Source organism: Myotis nattereri, assembly GCF_964212035.1.
Source record: "Myotis nattereri genome assembly, chromosome: 1".
Lineage (NCBI taxonomy): Eukaryota > Metazoa > Chordata > Mammalia > Chiroptera > Vespertilionidae > Myotis > Myotis nattereri.
In genome coordinates, this window is record NC_138075.1 from 64,763,490 (window position 1) to 64,782,309 (window position 18,820).

An 18,820-nucleotide genomic window follows, 5' to 3' on the forward strand; every position below is an offset into this window, starting at 1 on the left:
CCCCCAAAGTAATTTCCTTTGTAAGGTTTTATAAATTTATGAGATAAAATACTTTAACCTGACTAGAGATTATTGTGTCAATTAAGAATAAACAGGATTAGTGAAAAACAAGCATTACTTTGGAAATGGATCTACTCTAAGTGTGATGGAATCATATTCCAAGTGTTAAGTAAAACATGTACCATCCTTTCTTCTTACCCCAGGCTTGAGGAAGTGCAACTGTGATTGATTTTCTAGAGTCCTTGTTTGCATGTTATTTTATCCTATGTCTTTGCCTGATCTGTGGGGACCTTCCACCAAAATACCTGAACCCCAAATGGATCCCCAATTATCCATCTGAAATTCTGAACACATTCTGGTTCTCTCGTGCAGCCAAGACCTCAAGAAAATAGTCTGGAGTTGCTGCCTTAATCCTGATTGCAGAGTCGAGACAGCCCATTGGAAAACATTGCAACATATATAAGAATAACTTGCTCCTTATTGGAAACTAATATATTCACCCCAGAGATTGATTGCTCTTAAAATGTATTAAGAAGTTGTGCGCTTAACAAAAACAAGACTCACTCAAGTTTTATGGTTTGCTGACCTACACGCGCAGAAGCACAGCTCTTTTTGCAAAGCTGGTGCCTTTCAGCAGTTTCTCCATGATACCTTTTGTACCTATTTCTGCACAGCCATACATAAATGCAAACAGACTTTCAGGTATTCAGTGTAGAAAACTCCTAAGATCAAAAAGAAATCCCTCAAAAAGAAAAAAAGAAAGAAAGAAAAAAATCCCTCATGATAACTGGATCTCCACTGGCTGCCTTTTCCTGGTCGAATGCTTTGTATTTGTGGTTTGAGATGATAACTTTATTTCAAGCCTGAGAGAGCAGTTGACTTGCCCTTGGTCTAATGATACCGAGCAGCTGCCAAAGCCTGTTTCACATCCACAGGAGAAGATGGTCCCTGGAGTGGGGACACATGACCATGCATGTCTCTGTCAAGATGTCTCTTTGGGTACCATGTCAAGAAAAGACTTTCCAAGCAAAGAGAAGGCTCTGTGTGTGGCTTTTGGCTGCTGTTGTTGTGCACAGAGACTGTATGAAAGAAAGAGCTGAGACTTTAAGGAAGTTCTTGTTACTTAATTTGCATTTACAATGCACCTAAAGCTGAGGACAGATGTTTGGCTTGTTTTATTTATTTATTTATTTATTTATTTATTTATTTATTTATTTATTTATTTATGAAAGATATACCAAAGGCAAATAAATGAACACACATGTACAGTTAAATGTAATTTTTTTTCTTCTAAGTTCCAGAATCAAAAGGGACATAATTTGCAGTGGGGGATGCAGAAAGGGGAGGCATAGTCCCTTTGGCTAATAATAATTACAGCTTCCATTTTCTGATTATTTACCATGTAAAATGCTTATCATACTATCTAGCACATACAAGATACTCAATAAGTATCTGTTAAATGAATGAGGATTAGGCACCGTGCTAAACATTTATATCATTTATCTCATCAATCTCACGCGAAGATGCAGATATATCTTCATGGTAAACATAAAGAAGCTAAAACTAGAGAATTTAAATAATTTAGCCAATGTCATGGGAGTAAGCATGGGAGCCAGGCTTCCCTGCTAAACTGATTCCAAAGCCCATACTTAATACAAATCATCCACGCCACCCACCTCACCCGACCCTGCGCACACAGTGTCTACGCGTTCACTATCTTTTCAGATTGTCACTGATTTCAGACGCCCTCAGCGCCTTTACTGTACTCTCCTTGTCACTTTACTTTGTATTCACTTGATTTCATTTCAGGACATTTCCTATACCAGACCCTGTTGTCCCAGAAACACCCACTTTATCTGGGAAATGTTCTTCTCATTATTCATAGCGCCCCTTAAATTGTATCATCCCAGAAAGCCTTCTGTGAATATTTGGTGTTTCCTTGACCTACAACACCCAATTCCCTTTTCATTTATTCATTAATTCCATATTTAATATATCGCCTCCAAATTCACTAATCACTTATTTTCATTTAGTCAAAATTTTTTAAATTATAGTTGTGGAACTAGAAGGAACCTCAGCAGTCACCTAATTCGAACTGCAAATCAGTTTGTCCAACTTTACTTACACCACACCCATGAGAGATGCAGGCTGTGCCTCTGCGTCGTTACTCCATAGAGGGGCATTTGCCATGGTCAAGACTACCTGGGAGAACACCGGGAGGTGCTGTTAGAGGTCCCAGCACAGATGGAGGGAAAACAGTTCACATGTGTTTGACAGTATTCATGGAGCACTCACCACGGTCAAGGCATTATTGCAAGGACTTTGGTGATTAAAGGTGAGTGGGATAGTTCCCACCTCCAACGAACACAATAATCTAATGATTACTCCTTGTGGGGAAATGAACCTACTGCACAAATGTCTGTTAAAAAAAAAAAAAAAAAGACATGTTTAGAGATGAATGTTTTGAACCTTTAAAAGAAGAAAATATCATAGATCAGCGGTTCTCAACCTGTGGGTCGTGACCCTTTCACAGGGGTCACCTAAGACCATCAGAAAACACATATAATTACATATTGTTTTTGTGATTAATCACTATGCTTTAATTATGTTCAATTTGTAATAATGAACTTGGGGGTCACCACAACATGAGGAACTGTATTAAAGGGTCACAGCATTAGGAAGGTTGAGAACCACTGTCATAGATACTTGGAAGGAATCTGAAAAGACTTCATGAAGAAAGGTAAATTTCATCTTGGGCCTTACAGGGTGCTGGGAACAGCCTTATTGAAGGGCATGGATCCTCCAATCCTGTTCTATAGGCTGGTTCATCAATCAGGAGAAGGGGGACGTAGCCAGTGCCAAGCTCTTAGAAAGAGATGCTACACAAATGCTAAGTAAAACATCACAGTTGTTGTTCAGATAGGGGAACCAGGATGAGTCAGCTCCCCTACCGCACACCCATTCTTACCACCCCACACATTTTGGGATGGCCTTAGGGCAGTGGTTCTCAACCTTCCTAATGCCGTGACCCTTAAATACAGTTCCTCATGTTGTGGTGACCCCCAACCATAAAATTATTTTCGTTGCTACTTCATAACTGTAATTTTGCTACTGTTATGAATCGTCATGTAAATATCTGATATGCAGGATGTATTTTCATTGTTACAAATTGAACATAATTAAAGCATAGTGATTCATCACAAAAACAATATGTAATTATATATGTGTTTTCTGATGGTCTTAGGCGACCCCTGTGAAAGGGTCATTCGACCCCCAAAGGGGTCGCGACCCACAGGTTGAGAACCGCTGCCTTAGGGTGAGTAAAAAGCAATCCATTTACCTTTGTTGAGTCATTCTCATGCCTACCCTTTACTATTACTCATCTTACTTTGGCCCCCAGATTCTTACTTGTGCTCTCAGCCCCTGTACTTGGGCTTGGGAAGCACATGCAGCCAGTTGAGTAGTAAGGGGTCTGTAAATGTAACCTCTGACAGCACGTCGGTGAGCCAGGGACAGTGCCCAGTGCATGGATGAGCTGGCCTCCAGCTGGTCTCCATCCCCTAGGGCAGTGATGGCGAACCTTTTGAGCTCAGCGTATCAGCATTTTGAAAAACCCTAACTTAACTCTGGTGCCGTGTCACATATAGACATTTTTTGATATTTGCAACCATAGTAAAACAAAGACTTATATTTTTTATATTTTTTGTATATGTTTAAATGCCATTTAACAAAGAAAAATCAACCAAAAAAATGAGTTCGCGTGTCACCTCTGACTCGCGTGTCATAGGTTCGCCATCACTGCCCTAGGTGATCATTCAGACAGAGGCATCTCTGGCCCAGAAAAATGCCCGGATCACAATCTGCGCAGCTCTGTGCCAGTCCCCAGTGACAGCCCGAGAGCAGGAAGGGATGAGAAGGGCATAAACTGAGTAGCCCTTTTCCTGATGGTATTTGATGGAATCTGGGCACTGGCAAGGCTTGGCTGAGTAGCTTTCTTCCCGTCACTGGCAGCTCAGCTCTGCCAGATTCTTCTGTAGTGATCATTCCTCCAGGTAGCACAGAACTTTTCATTGACTGAGTCCGTCCTTGAGTAAAGATCAGGAAACCTGGGGACTGGTTTTACCTGTACCATAAATGTCTGGCAGTCACATAACGTCTGTGGTTACCTTTTCTGCCTTTATAAATTTTAAAAAATATTTTTATTGATTTCAGAAAGGAAGGGAGAGGGAGAGAGAGAGAGATAGGAACATCAATGATGAGAATCACCAATCAGCTGCCTCCTGCAAGCCCCCCACTGGGGATCAAGCCCACAGGGAATCAAACCATGACCTCCTGGTTCATAGGTCGATGCTCAACCCCTAAGCCATGCCAGCCAGGCTTCTTTTATAAATTTGGAAGCATGCCCATCCTGCCGGTCTCTGTGAATTTTGTATGAGACTAAAATCCCATAATAACTGAGAATACACTTTGAAGGGTTAAAAATGCACTATGATTATGATTACCAGAGTCTTACTATGAAAACACCTAAGTGCAAATAATACCACCCATGGAAGTGACAAATGAAAGGTACATTGTGGAAACTTGCTAAGAAGTCTTTCCTTTTGCACAAAGAGTGTAAATTATAGCAAGGTGTGAGGTTATTGTTACGGGGCCGGGAGGCTGGAGATGAAATGTGAGGGAACTGGGTGTGAGGGGCAGGTGTGTAAAGGCCAAAGAAGGGTCTACACGGCTTAGGGAGCAACATGGTCTGTGGTGTTGGGCGACGAAGTCGAACTTGTACCACGAATTAATCTACAGTGAGGACCATCAGACTAGGAATTCTCCGCTTGCGTTTCCTATTGCTGTCTGGCTGTGGAGTAGGAGTGACACTTGCCTCCTAGTGCTGCCTCCTCAGCTCCACCACCAGGGCTTGGGCCTTGCTTGAAGGTGGGTGTGTTCCCAGAGGGAAGCCAGGACTTGGTGATGATGGTCCTGTCCCTCCTCCACACTCTGCCTTGGCAGATTCTGGGCACTCGGAGAACTCGTTAGCAGACATCACGTGTCTCTTTGTCCTCTTGACTGAATTCCTTCATTGGGCAGCCTGGTGGGCAAGCCCCTGGATTCCATGCTGGCCCTGGTTCAGCTCTGGGCTCCCGCCCTCATAGTCTGAAGCAGAACTGCAGGTGGAGGAGGTCATTCTCGGCCGCAGAACAGAGTTGGGGGGATTTTTCAGGGCCCCACCCTGGCTGCTGGGGTTCCCCAGCAGTCGGCGACAGAGGCCTATTTCCTAATTTAGGAAACTTCCCAAGACCAGAGTCAACCTCTTTCTCAGCAGCACTTTTTCTTCTTTACTCAGCTTTCCACTGACCTACAGTTTTCCTCAAGGAAGCGAACAAACGATTGTTGGACTCCATCCCTCTTTCCCCGCTCACCCCCCTTCCCTGATGGACTGTCCCAGGGTTTCAGCAACACCACCTTCCGGGTAGCCTGTGGCTGCGGCTGCACACCGGCCACACGTGCCCCCCTCACTGCCCTGACTCAGGAGGACCCAGCTTCACAGCTGCAGACGCCCTTGCTTTTCACAGCACTTTCTGGAGGAAGTGTGGGCAGGTGCAGTGCTCCCCGGGAGCTGTTCTGCAGTGCCCAGGCCTCTGTCACCCAAGCGGAGCTCTGCGTGATGGCCGCGCTCCCAGACTATCCTGTTGGAGTTATATAGAGTAATTACATAAGTACCGCTGTGACACTGGGCGGAATCTCATTGAACACCGTCTAAAGAACAGTTGAGTTGTGGTGGAGAATATTCATTTGATTCCAGTTGACTGTAATCCATATAATAGAGCACTAGCCCGAGCATAAATGCTGTCGTTGCTCTGGCTTCCTGATAAAATGTATTTGGAATATATATTCAGTGCAGCATTTGCTTATGTGGGGCCGCTCCAGATTCTCCCACCTCGGGAGGAAGTTGCTTGCTGTGCTGAGCAGATTGTCGTTTGATCTTACTCCTCCTGGGAGAGACACTTGGCCAGCTTGGATGGGACACTAGGGCAGTTTGACCACATGGCAGCTCTGAAACACACACACACACACAGGCATGTACAGACTCAGATTATCTAGATATTCCCCATAGCAGTTCAGCCTTCCACCCAAGAAAGGAGCGAGGCCTGGCCAACACAGACTTTGTCCTAAGTATTGTTCCCTTCATTTTCAAAGAGAGAGTGGGCAAGCCCTTTTTTGTGTGTAAGGATTCTTTGGTTGGTGGCATTATGAATTGTCCCATCGGCCGTACTGAATTATCTGTCACCACAATACACAAGAGCCATTCTAAATAGATTGTAGCCTAATTCTCAAAAGCATTGTGTGTGGAGAATTCGATAATCTGTTTAATTATCCAGAGCACAAACTGTTTGCTACTTGAAATCGGAGAGCACCAGGAATTATTTTATTTATAAATATTTTTATTACAGTGGGGCCTTGACTTATGAGTTTAATTCGTTCTGAGACCGAGCTCATTTAAGGAGCTTGTTAACTCAAATTACTCTATCAACTCAATGCAAAAAATTGGCCAAGAGACAGCTCCTATCTCAAAAAACTCGTTAGTCGGGACACTCGTAAGTCAAGGCCCCACTGTATTAAAAAATCACATCACAGAACATTTAGAAACTAGAGAAAAGCCCTTTTAACGTCAGCACCTTAACACACTAATATTTTTTTGGTCTTATTTCTTTCTAGTCTTTTTCTTACGTATTCTTATGCTTGTAATCATAATGCTAATGTTTTTAAAGTGCTTTTCCTCTTTGATTTCCAGGCTGCGCCACCTGAGCTTTATCTGGTTTCATACCATGTTTCAAGGAAAGAAACCAAGATTAATCAACCTGGGTTCACGTGAAGGGCACTCTATGGGAGATTATATTTCCCATTGTTCAAAGTCAGTGTCGCTTTGTCCGTAATCAAAGTGCCAGAAAAGATGGTGAAGGGAGCATTCGTCTGCTAAACACCAGCCTCTGTCTCTGGTTATTAACACAGCTGAGCGAGGCAGCTGGGGAAACCAATTGAGAATCTTAAGATTGCTGTGGCTGCTGGGGCGGTCTGAGCTGTGCCTTATTGTTCAAGATCTCATCCTCCTCTCAGGAAGCTGGGCCCAAGCTGCGCTCAGTCCGGGGACTCAGACCCATCAGACGGAGTGCTTGGCCTCTGCCTGCATCATTTAGGAGCCGTCAGTGAAACTGAGGTTAAGAGGCTCAGTTGATGTGTCTCTTAATGTGACCGTGCCGGGTGTGTGTGTGTGTGTGTGTCCAAGCATGTCTGAGACACCTGAGGGAGGGCCACAGAATCGTCATCTCCAGGGACCTATCACCAGCTTTGAGCCTAGTGGAGTTCAAGCTTGGTGTACATCTGTGTGAGTGCATCCTTAAAAGAGTGAAGCCAATCTCCTCCCCAGACTAGGACGTGCTCCCCTTCTTCTTCAGGAGAGAAGTAGTGGGTTTAGAGCAGGGGTGGGCAAACTTTTTGACTCGAGGGCCACAATGGGTTCTTAAACTGGACCGGAGGGCCGGAACAAAAGCATGGATGGAGTGTTTGTGTGAACTAATATAAATTCAAAGTAAACATCATTACATAAAAGGGTCCGGTCTTTTTTTTCAATAGTTTTATTCATTTCAAACGGGCCGGATCCGGCCCGCGGGCCATAGTTTGCCCACGGCTGGTTTAGAGCCTCATTAAAGGAGGCACATGTCCCTCACTGGTCACATTTTCCTCCTTCCTCTCCCCTTCGCCCCCTCCCCACTCTGCAGAAGCATGTCTGGCACACAGGCCTCTAGACCATAGATCTAAATAGGCTTCTTCAGAGGTTGTACCAGCTGCTGGTCCCTCCGCTGGGAGAGCTGAGACCCTAAGCGGTGACCGGTATTTGTCATCAGAACCTGCAGTATAAGAACCTCCCAGCCTTCCTGCATACCAAGAGGAAGAAGGAAGCAGTTAGAGAAACTGAGGCATACTTGTGTTGAGTAGCTCATCAATCACGATGAGCAATAAAAGTTCCAAAATCCCTGGCTGCCTGAGAAGTGCCCCCCGCACCACCCCCCATCCCTCACTGCCATCTCTTCCCTGCCACCCCTTCCCTCCCAAACCGCGCTTTCCCTCCACCTGTGATCCCGCTCCCCAAGCTATAGAGTCACCACACAGCATGCAAATGTGCTCTTTCCTTCTTTCATCCTTTTTTCCAGTAAGCAGAGTTCCCTGAAGTGCACTTATTCTTCAGTTACGTGCCTGGCAGCGCGTGAGAGATCACTCGTGTCAGTAATGGATGCCCAGTGTCCAAGGCACTTGCCTGTGTATTGTGCTTTTCAATGTAGGACGCCTGATGCATGACTAATATGTCCAAACAGTCATTGCCTAATCGGACTGCTTCACCTTTGGGACAGTAGTGAGTACACAGAGCAGACTTGCAGAGAACACACTGGCATGTGTAGGATGGTCTGAGAACTCTGGAGCGGTACAAGGAGTGAGCGTTCCGAAGCTCACCTGGTGCCCGTCCAGGCCTGTGGTTTCCACAGCTGCCCGTGACGGCTCAGTTTCCAGAGGCTGGTTCCAGGATCAGTATATGCTCAGCATGGCTCCACGAGTTTCAGAAAGGGGACTGGATGTTGTCCCACTGAAAAGAGCTTACAGTCTAGCAGGGAATAGACTATGTTTGTGAATAGTCATAGTACCGGCTGGAAAGTAGGAGGGCCTTCAGACTGGCTTAGAAGACGAATCGAAAGTCCATTGTGAGGAGGGACTCTCATGGACAGTGAGTGAGTAGGTGGCACCGATGGGCTGAGGCGAAGGCGGGGAGTAAGGAGCTTGCAGTGATTGCCAGGAACCTTCAGGGGGCCGTTGCAAGGCCTTCCTTCCTGAGTCAGCCACACAGGCTCTGAAGTAAGCTCAGTGCCCATGGAGCCTCCATCCGTGAGCCTCCCTGAGTTCTTTCCCTGTGGCTTTGCCTACTGACCTGTGGAGCCCTGCACCCTGCTTGCTGCTGGTCTGGGCCTGAATGGCTGTGAAATACAATGTCCCAAGAAAAGTCCCCCAAATTCTATATTTTTATGCATAAAAATGTGATTTAACCTAATGATCTGTGGACAGATGGCAGGTAGGAAAGAGAGACTAAGGTGGCTGACCCTGAACCTTTGGCTATTTTCATTTCATCCCATTTGCAACCCTGGAAGGTCCTTAGAAGATATGTGTGTGACTCATTACAGAGTCTGAGCCCAACTGGGTCGTCCTGCCTGGAAAATGTGTGAGGACTGTCTTGCTGGAGGCCTGTTAGTGAGAGGACAGCGTGAGGCCTGGCCTTTTCAGAGCATTCTTAGAACTGGGTGCATATAAATAGAGCCTGAAAAAAAAAATGGGAACATGATTTGAAGATATCTTCTATGTATACAGAGAGCATTGGTGTGTGGGGGAGTTTTTTTGTACATACTTGGAAAAATGACGCCCTCTTTGTGAAAACCGCGTTAGAAGCTAGCTTCATAATTGCTACATGATGCAGCCACCAAGTTACTGGAATGTTTTCCTCAAGGAGCACTTGACATTGAGTAGAAACTGTAATATATTGAAGTAAACATGTCAAAAATTCAAGCATGTTTAACTCTTTAGTGTATCCCTATTTGAATTTAGAAGGAAGGATAACTAGGTTCAGGTAGGGTTTTCCCCCTTTACTTAAAAGTAGTGGTGGCTGCCAGAGGCTACACCGACGAGCTGTAACCTGCTCAGACACCTCCCACCACATCCCGACAGACTGCCACGCACCAGCCAGGTGTGAGGGCCCGGCTCACGTGCAGTCCCTTGTATCCTCCTAACTTGGTTATTTTGGAAAATGCCACGTGGCCCGGTGTTTACGTATTCAGAGTTTGTAGTTAAACGGGCTGGGACCGGTTCCCAGCTCCGTTACTTACTGTGTGATAATGAGCAAGTTACCTACCTTCTCTGTGCTTCGTTTTCCCATCTGTTAAACGAGCTTATCGTTCTCATGTAACAGATGGGAAAGCGATTGGCATGGTACCTGTTTCAAAAGTTGCTGTGAAGATGAAAGAATACATGTGAAATGCTTAGCACAGTGTCTGACGCAGCTGCCGCTCCGTCAGCATTCGCTTGCTGTCTCCCTCCCTCCCCACCCCTCTCATTTGGCATCTCCACTGGGGGAGAATTAACCCCAAGGAGCTATTTAAAAATCCTCAGAGCGGCCACACGTTAGTGTTTGCTAGCAGCTGGGGTAAACGCTTTTTAGTTTACTAGAGGTGTTTGAAATGTGGTCGGGTTTTAGTTATCTCTTCATTTTCGTGTATCCCAGCTGCCTCTGCCTCAGTAACAAGAAAAATTGAACTTATCAAAACTCACGCTTTTCCAGGACTCCGCGTGCTCTATCGGACACGCGGTGTTTCGGCTGCTTTCTCCCGGGCTGTGATGCTGCCCCTCCCTTTGCATTTCCGAATCACTCTGTCAGCAAGCCAACCTACTCATTCCTGGGCCGCCCCATCTTCCTTCATTGCTTGTTCATTCTTCCTTTTGTTTTTCATGCTTTCCTATTCCTTAAAACCAGGGATCATAAAAACCATCATTTCAGAATCTAAGTGTTAAATTTCACATGGTTTTTTTTTTCTAAAAAAAGCACATAAACGCTATAAAAAGACAGTGTTAACTGTCAAAAATTTTTGCCTAACTCAAGGTTATCAGCATGGTATTGAGATGATAACTTCTAAATATATGGAGTTTGGAACACAGTATAAACGGAAATTTTTGTAACCACGCATGGCTACCGGTAGTATTTCCTAGCTGATATTCTTCACATATACTCTCAGATCCAAGGTAAATATTCAGCAGCCATCCCTGTGTAATGCTTGCTAAAAATAAATCATTCAAGACATTTCTGACAAAAATGTTTGGGAATTTAAAAAACCTGTACTTTTTAGCTTATAAGTGAAACAAGAGAATTAGTTTCCTGCTTGAATTGTGTCATCCAGTGTTTTAAAGACTGAAATTGCCTATGAGGCTTCCAAAGTATCTACTTTAATTAGCTTTGGTAAATAAATTAACGAAGTCATCATTCAGTGCTTCTGTCTTTGAAAATGAGCTCGGCATGTTTGAGGAACAGAGAGGCGGCCATGTGACCACCGTGTGGGGAGCAGGGGGAAAGAAGAGGACAAGATGAGTCTGAGGCCCCTTCTGTCCTGGAGACCCCCTGTCCATCTAGCAGGGCTCTTGCTTTTCAACTTTTCCCCTCAGCTATCCCAGCCCTCAACCCTTCCCTCCTGAGCACAAGCCAAGCCAACCTCTACTCCCCTCCTGCCCCAAGACTCCCAGACATATCTTAGGTCTTTCTCTTGCATTTTACATTAATATGTGAGAGCTATCCCAGAGCCCTGTGCTGGGGTGGGAAGAGTATTAACAATGGACCTGAGCCTGAAATTCCTCATCTGAAAAATGGAGAGGCTTAGAAATAATGTGTAAGTAAAGGCCTGGCCCATCGTTAGTTCAGGCTCTGTGATCCTGAAACACATCCTTTTCCTTCTGTTATTTCCACATGTATATGAACATATAACTATGACAGGAGAACTATTAAATTATAAGTAGCTACAGTCATGCTACCTACTCACACACACACACATATACATCCCACCCCATGTGAGGGAAGGAATCCTGCAGTTGGAAAACTGAATGGTTCTGCTCTTGTGATGAGTAGAGGACTGGATAGAACTGCAGGTTTGAAGCAATCAAGAGGAGAGAGAGAGAGAGAGGGGGGGGGGGGAGAAATCGATCAGCTGATTCAAGGTCATGGGTGGCCTAACCCTGTCACTCAGGGTGCAAAGCAGGAACCAACCCTGGATAGGACATTCTTCCATCATGGGGCACTCTCACACTCGCCTACACTCACTCAGACTGGGACCGTATAGACGGGCCAATTCACTTCACATGCACATCTTGGGATGTGGGAGGAAACTGGAGTCGCCCGAGAAACCCACGAAGACATGGGGAGAGGGTGCATACTCTACCAAGACAGTGGTCCTAGCCAAGAATCATTTTTTTTCTCATGTACATTATGATGAAATGATATATTGGATGACATGCTATTTATGAAAACATTAAACAACACAAGCCTACATTCACTCTCAAAAGGACTGCCCTAAAAGAGGGTTGTGTTAGTTTCCTGGGGCTGCTATAAGAATAATCTATTGGGCTACTAAGTGACTTGAAAACAGAAATTTATTTTCTCACAAATCTGGAGACTGGAAGTTTGAAATCAAGGTGTCAAAAGAGCCATGCTCCCTCTGAAGGCTCCAAAGAATCCTTCCCTGCCTCTTCCGAGTTTCTAGTGGTTACTGGCAACCTCAGCATTGCTGGGCTTGTGACAGTGTCACTCCCACCTCCACATGGCTCTTTTGTCGTTGTGTGTCTTTCTCCACTCAGCCTTCTTATGTGGACATTATCGATTGGAATTAGGGCCCACCCTAACCCGGATGGCCTCATCTAAATTAATTGCATCTGCAAACACCTTATTTTCAAATAAGATCACAATCTGATCTTCCACGTGGACATGAATTTTAGGGGAATATTATTTTACCCAGTACAGAGGTGAATACATAGTATTAGGAAATATCCAGAACATCAAGTTCTGAGTCTAATTAATCCTTAAATATTAAAGTATTCTACCTTACAGAATACAATTATTCATGAAAGTGTATTGTGTGTTATGATTACAAACACCTAATTATTCATGACTCATTTATATTTTAATTTTTATATATGTAGTCAGAAAGCAATAAAAGTTTTATTTCATTATTACTATCTAAAATAAAGACACCACTAAGTAATCCTGGCCCTCTCCTGTCTCTTCTTCATTGTTCCAAATGAGTAATGTTAAATAAATTTTGGGGAGAATAGGGTTATAATGCCCTTGATAAAATCTGTTTTTTAAAGCAAAGCCATTCCATTAAGCAAATCTAAATTTAGATTGTCAAAGCCCATAGACTCTGAAAAGCAAGTTGTTAAAACTCACACTGAGTTTCAGTGTTGCTGCGTTTGGAAATGTCTGCCTCTCAGCAGCAGCCCTTACACTAGACTGCTCTCGGAGAGGGAGGGGGCAGAGATGAGGGACTCCCATCTTTGAGGCTATCATTTCAGATATTAGTTGGAATTCCATATTTTTGACCTTCATAAATTCTTAAATTATAAATTTCTAGCAACTGTAATTTGGAAAGAGCATTTGGACAAATCTAATGACAGAGATGATTAATTTAAAGTATTTCATTCAACTTAGAAGAACCAAAGATGAAATACCCTGTACTAGCAATCTTGGCTTTTTCTAACAATATTCTTGGGTGAGAGAAAATGCAAATGAGGCTTTTGAGATTCAACTTCAAGTGAAAACATTTTGCATCTGTCCTGGTTAATTTGACCATAAATGTGGGCACCAGTAATTCTCTTGTCATATTTTTTGAGTCAGAATCTTAAGAGTTGAAGAAATATTGCCTCCATAGCTCCTGCTTATGGGCTAAATCTTCAGATGTATTTCTGGGCCTGGAATTGACTCTCCTTGGTATGAAAGTGATCACCAATATACAACTTGAAGTTAATGCAGAGACCCAGCTACTGGAGCCAGAGCATCCCCATGGTTTTTGTGCAGAGTTAGTTTCAGTTCCGCTGGCCAGTCTGGGAAAAGGGCTCTTAGAGTGGGATTTGTAGAGATACCCAACTACTTTTATTTTCACAGCTTTTATTCAGTCTAGATTGGTTTCTTGAGTGCCCACTGTAGTTCAAGGATTAGGCATACCAAAAGGAATAAGACTACATCCCTGTCCCACCTGCCCTGTCTCCATGACAAACTAGTCGATAATTACAATGTAGTAAGATGGAGGATATGCCCAAAATGCTATGGAAGCTCAGAAGAGAGCATCTGAAATTTGCTTTAAAGAACTGTACATGTCTCTATTTATACAAACATGATTTCTGTGCTTTGAGAACTGAATTCAACCATGGTATGGACAAGAAAATAATGTATTCTAGTAAACATTTTTTAAAAGACAAAATTTTCCAAAACAGTGTACTCTAAAAACAAATCAATGTAATGACTGATCTAAGAAATCTTAATTCTCCCCTTAATTAATTTAATAGAGCCTTAAAAGAATTAATGACCCATTCCACCAAAGTCATCATGATAACGCTCTATTTAAAGATAGCTTTTCAACCTATTCTTCCAGGCTCCTTGCTGAATTGAAATTGTGAAAATTGTCTTCCATTCCTACTTCTCATTCACACCCCTCTTCAGATTAGTCACTTAAACACTATTCTGCCACTTGAATATTTCTTTAACCCATCACATTTTATCCTCATTGCCATTATCTTAGTTTGGGTGCCCCTCAGAGCTCACTTGGATTTTTATAGTGATTTTCCAACTGGAATTCCTTACCATCTGCCAGTCCTCCTCCAGCAACATGAAATCTACTCAAGTCTCATTCCTATTTAAAATCTTCCCACCCCTTGCCATCACCTGCAGAATAAAGTCCTTAGCATGCCATACCAGCCCCTTCACCACCGGGTCCTTGTCTGCCTCTCCACATTGATCTCCTGCAGCAGACCTCCTTACCCCAGGGCAGGTGGTTAAAATTCCTAAAATATGCCCTGCTCTGCACACGCGGTTGCCCCTGCTGTTTGCCCACTCCTCGGCTGACAAGCTTCTACATATCCTTCAAGACTCAATTTGTAAATCACTTTCTTTGTGTGGTCTTTCTGGTAGTCTCATTCCATCACACTATCCCTGTACCTTGTACATATTAAGGTTATGACATATATCGTCCCATTATAATTTGTGAGAGGTCCTTCCTATCCAAAAATTTTGTTCACCTCTAGTTAGTGGAAAATTGAGGCAACCAACTCATCATTCATCTCTAGAGTCTCCAGGCCAGGAGAGTAGGTATAAGTAATGTGGCCTGGAAAGAATTCTCACTTGAAGTGCAGGGAGGACTTGAATACGTGAGGAGGCTGCTCCAGACCCTGTTCCGCTAACTGGGCCACTTACACGGTCAGAGATGCTAAGAAAGCATCTCATGCCCTAACCGGTTTAGCTCAGTGGATAGAGCGACGGCCTGAGGACTCAAGGGTCCCAGGTTCGATTCTGGTCAAGGGCATGTACCTTGGTTGCGGGCACATCCCCAGTGGGGAGTGTACAGGAGGCAGCTGATCGATGTTTCTCTCTCATCGATGTTTCTAACTCTATCCTTCTCCCTAACTCTCTGTAAAAAAAAATCAATAAAGTATATTTAAAAAAAAAAAAAAAGAAAGCATCTCTGATGAATTGAAAAGAGCAGCCCAGATAAAGACATATAAGACACTCTACCTGGGGAGAAAACCCACAGAGCCAAAGAAACTTGCTAATAATGTATCACTTTGCTGAGGCGGCCACTTTTCTTGTAATGAGCCAATGACTTCCTCTGGCCTACACACATCATGTGGAAGATTAGGGCTCTCTGGAGAACAAGATTGATAACTGCCTTTGGGGATATAGAAAGGGTACGTGTGACTTCTTGTACACCCAGCTCATAGCTCAGCTGCCCGGTCTGGGGGGTTTGGGATTGGTTACAAGCTGATCTCTAATCTCTGGGATATAGAAATTTGGAAATGTTCCAATCCCCCAAAACCTAAAAAAAAAAAGTAAGAAGAAATCTGGCTTTAAATGCTGCTCGTTCTTATTCCTCATCTTCAAATATGGTTGACTAAGTCACTGGTTTTCTGTTACGTTTTGAAGATTTCGCCCTTGGAAGCCCAGCATCTGGACGTTTTCTAAGAGTGGTTTTCTGTGTGAAGCAGGCCAGTAGTGCCCAGGTCTAAGAGATCCAAAGAATTCAGAAAAGAATTCAAGCAATGGGCCCAGGTAAGATTAGCTGTTGCTAATCTTCAGCAACACAATTAGACATATAATCAGAGGATTACAAATCCAACCCAAAACTACACAGAAGGAGGGAGCTGTAGGCTACTGGTGCAGGAGCTGTGTGAGAAAATCGGTGGATGGGAGTTCAGCATAATGAGAAGAGTATGAACTTTGGGGCAAGGCTGGCCTGGGTGTGAGGTCACATGCAAGTTGTGTGGCCTTAGGCATGTCATTTAACTCCACTGAGCTTCAGCTTCCTCTTGTGTAAAATGGGGTAAATAGAACTCCTTTCAGTGGGATTGTTCTTAGCACTAAAGATAATGCTTGTAGAATGCTTGGCACATGGTAGGCTCTTAAGAAATGGAAGTTGTGATTTGGGGTTTGTGTCGAGAGAGATTTGATAGACTCAGATGTCCCGCCCGATCCCCCTGGGGGTGCCCTTAGCAGTGGTCCTTACCCAGTAACTGCTTAAGGCAGGGGTACAAAAGGCGGGGCTATCCTGGCACCACTCGAATCAACTCCGAAGGATCATTCTAGCTCCAGAGCTTCCCATGGTTCAGCCGACTCCACACTAGGCCTGTGTCGTAGCTCAGCTTCTCCCCTCCCCATCCCAGCTATGTTCCAGTCCTTTCCATGATCCTAAGAGCACACCTTAAAAGCACCCTGCATGCTAAACTCCCTCCCGGAGTACACTTCCTGAGGAGCCTGACCTCTGACAAGTGATAAGGCAGTCATCCAGTCCTGTGTTTATTACCCAGTGATTCGAGGTGCTGAAGCCCAAAGAATACCCTGAGGCACCTTGACCAGGTGTCAGGAAATGTTTTAGAAAGACAGGCAAAGCTTCAGAAAGAACTATAAGGGAAAGAGGAGATTCCCTAGAGACATGTGGGATTTGCCCACACCAGGGCGTTTGATAATTTCCAGAAGTTAAAAACATCCTAAATCCTAGTCTACATGAACCCAGAAACATGAAAGTGTTTTCCAACATCAACTTCCTAAAAAGAACTTGGCTATAAGATTTATATCGATATAATTAAGCAGGTGTAATGATTAGTCTTTTTCAGGATTGAACTTTTCATTCCCCATCCAATGGCAAGGAACAACACCCCCCTCACACACACACACACACACACACACACACACACACACCCCTTCCTAGAAGCAGAGCCATGTTTTTGGGTCCCGTGACTGTGTGGGTGGCCTGACCAGTTATGCTATAGCTGGGCTATGCTGTAGGCATCTTTGTGATAGTCGATGATGTTGAGGCTGGGAGCCCTTGTCCCTCTCAAGTACAGCAAACTAGACTAAAGGTAATACCTGGGAGACCAATCCTGAAATGAATATCTAGGGTTAATGAATTTCTGCTTTGGACAGGGACTCCATCTCCAGGAATAGTCTTACCCCAACACAATTCTTCTCGGTTCTTTCCTACACTCATCTCACTGGGTTTTAGGAGTTGAAGACTCAGGAGGGAAGAGCTCATAAGATTAGCTAGTGCTAATCTTCCGCTATTAGCCTGGTCACATCATTTAGTAGTTAATTAGCAGATGCTCCTCAGGAAGTACAAGGCTCGTATGCACCATGAGTGCAAACACTGGATACCACGCTTCCATCTCTCCAGGTAATGGAGAAGAAAGTGGACATGAACACGGGAGGGGCACCCGTAGGACAGTTAAGGGCTGTGAGATGAGAGGAAGGAAGCAGGCTTTTCACTAAGTCACTTTTCAGATGTCTCTAAAGCCCATGTCCCTGCAGCCTGAAACACATAGGTAGTGTCTTGCCCAATGGAGGCCGTCGATAGGCATACAGTTGACCCTTGAACAACACAGGTCTGAACTGAGTGGGTCCACTTATATGCAGATTTTTTTTCAATAAACACAGTTGGCCCTTCATATCCATGTGTTTCGTACCTGCAGAGTCAACCAGCCAAGGATCAAAACAGTATTTTCACTTTCCCACCTGCGGATACCTAAGTGTGGATCCACAGTTGGTTGAATCTGCAGATGGGAAGGGCCAACTGGAGTCAAAAGTGTACTCAGATTTCCCACAGGGGGTGGGAGGGTGTCAGTGCCCCTACACACCATGTTCACAGGTCAGCTGTACATTGAATTGAGTGTTTTTCCAAATGGTTTGTCATCCTCCTTTTGGCCTTCGAATTACACAATATTGAGTTTGCAGCAGATGTGCAAGATATTTTCAGTGGTGACACCTCAACCGGTGTTGCTGTGCAGCCCTGGGGGGAGTCTCTTGGTCTCCATATCGGTGGCCTTGCCAGGCAAAGGCTCAGTGGTGGCCAGGATGTGCCAGAGGCCTCAGGGGCAACTGCTGAGCTCAAGGCTCTTGGCTCTCCTGCACTCACCCCTGCTCTTCAGGCCACATCTCGCCCCTCTGCTCTCCTTCACACTGCAAGGCCTAGACCAGTGATGGCGAACCTTTTGAGCTCGGCGTGTCAGCATTTTGAAAAACCCTAACTTAACTCTGGTGCCGTGTCACATATAGAAATTTTTTGATATTTGCAACCATAGTAAAACAAAGACTTATATTTTTGATGTTTATTTTATATATTTAAATGCCATTTAACAAAGAAAAATCAACCAAAAAAAAAATGAGTTCGCGTGTCACCTCTGACATGCGTGTCATAGGTTCGCCATCACTGGCCTAGACCATGGTTTTACTTGATGCCCTGGGGATCTGGTCATCCCCGCCCCCAGAGCACATTAGGTGATACATTTCCAAACCCAGGAATTACTTATGGACCAAGAGGCACTTGTTGCTGCTCAGCCACTACGGTGTTCCACCTGGGAGAACCCTCAGGAAAGAACAAGTTCAGGGACCCGAGGGTACTCACCCTTAACTTTTACCTCAGCCCAGGTTCAGAAGCTCTGCCTCGAAGTGAGTTTAGTATCTATCATGCAGGATGAGGTGAAGGGACACTTTATC

At 44.4% G+C, this 18,820-nt stretch overlaps 1 protein-coding gene across 3 annotated transcripts in view; it reads left to right on the forward strand.

The window, feature by feature from the left end:
* FRMD5 (FERM domain containing 5) overlaps positions 1-18,820 on the forward strand; it is a 289,075-nt gene that overhangs the window by 219,336 nt on the left and 50,919 nt on the right. The gene's annotated exons all lie outside the window — the stretch shown is intronic.